This window comes from Physeter macrocephalus, chromosome 12, assembly GCF_002837175.3.
Source record: "Physeter macrocephalus isolate SW-GA chromosome 12, ASM283717v5, whole genome shotgun sequence".
NCBI classification, from domain to species: Eukaryota; Metazoa; Chordata; class Mammalia; order Artiodactyla; family Physeteridae; genus Physeter; species Physeter macrocephalus.
The window spans coordinates 43,066,862-43,068,304 of record NC_041225.1 but is presented as its reverse complement, the minus strand read 5'-3'; the positions used below and the strand labels follow the sequence as shown (position 1 = coordinate 43,068,304).

Genomic DNA, 1,443 nt, shown 5'->3' with positions numbered 1-1,443 from the left:
CAAAACTATGTTGAATAATAGTGGTGAGAGTGGACATCCTTGTCTTGTTCCTGATCTTAGAGGAAATGCTTTCAGTTTTTCACCATTGAGAATGATGTTTGCTGTGGGTTTGTCATATATGGCCTTTATTATGTTGAGGTAGGTTCCCTTTATGCCCACTCTCTGGAGAGTTTTTATCATAAATGGGTGTTGAATTTTGTCAAAAGCTTTTTCTGCATCCATTGAGATGATCATATGGCTTTTATTCTTCAATTTGTTAATATGGTTTATCACACTGATTGATTTGTGTATATTGAAGAATCCTTGCATCCCTGGGATAAACCCCACTTCATCATGGTGTATGATCCTTTTAATGTGTTGTTGGATTCTGTTTACTAGTATTTTGTTGAGGATTTTTGCATCTATAATCATGAGTGATATTGGTCTGTAATTTTCTTTTTTTGTAGTATCTTTGTCTGGTTTTGGTATCAGGGGGATGGTGGCCTCTTAGAATGAGTTTGGGAGTGTTCCTTCCTCTGCAGTTTTTTGGAAGAGTTTGAGAAGGATGGGTGTTAGCTCTTCTCTAAATGTTTGATAGAATTCACCTGTGCAGCCATCCGGTCCTGGACTTTTGTTTGTTGGAAGATTTTTAATCACAGTTTAAATTTCATTTTCGTGATTGGTCTGTTCATATTTTCTGTTTCTTCCTGGTTCAGTCTTGGAAGGTTATACCTTTCTAAAAATTTGGCCATTTCTTTCAGGTTGTCCATTTTATTGGCATAGAGTTGCTTGTAGTAGTCTCTTAGGATGCTTTGTATTTCTGCTAGGTTTGGGATCGTTGTGCTTTTATTGTAATTTGTCTCTAGGTATTTTTTGATTTCCTCTTTGATTTCTTCAGTGAGCTCTTGGTTATTTAGTAATGTATTGTTTAGCCTCCATGTGTTTGTGTTTTTTATGTTTTTTTCCCTGTAATTAATTTCTAATTTCATAGCGTTGTGGTCAGAAAAGATGCTTGATATGATTTCAGTTTTCTTAAATTTACTGAGGCTTGATTTGTGACCCAATATGTGATCTGTCCTGGAGAATGTTCCATGCACACTTGGGAAGAAAGTGTGATCTGTTTTGGGATGGAATGTCCTATAAATATCAATTAAATCTGTCTGGTCTGTTGTGTCATTTAAAGCTTCTGTTTCCTTATTTATTTTCATTTTGGATGATCTGTCCATTGGTATATGTGAGGTGTTAAAGTCCCCCACCATTACTGTGTTACTGTCGATTTCCTCCTTTATAGCGGTTAGCAGTTGCCTTATGCATTGAGGTGCTCCTATATTGGGTGCATATATATTTATAATTGTTATCTTCTTGGATTGATCCCTTGATCATTATGAAGTATGCTTCCTTGTCTCTTGTAACATTCTTTATTTTAAAGTCTATTTTATCTGATGTGAGTATTGCTACTCCAGC

The 1,443-nt window shown here is 35.6% G+C and overlaps 1 protein-coding gene across 2 annotated transcripts in view; it reads left to right on the top strand.

Annotated features, from left to right (window-relative positions):
- The window catches only part of ATAD2B (ATPase family AAA domain containing 2B), a 148,942-nt gene that overhangs the window by 131,605 nt on the left and 15,894 nt on the right, over positions 1 to 1,443 (top strand). The window lies entirely within an intron of this gene.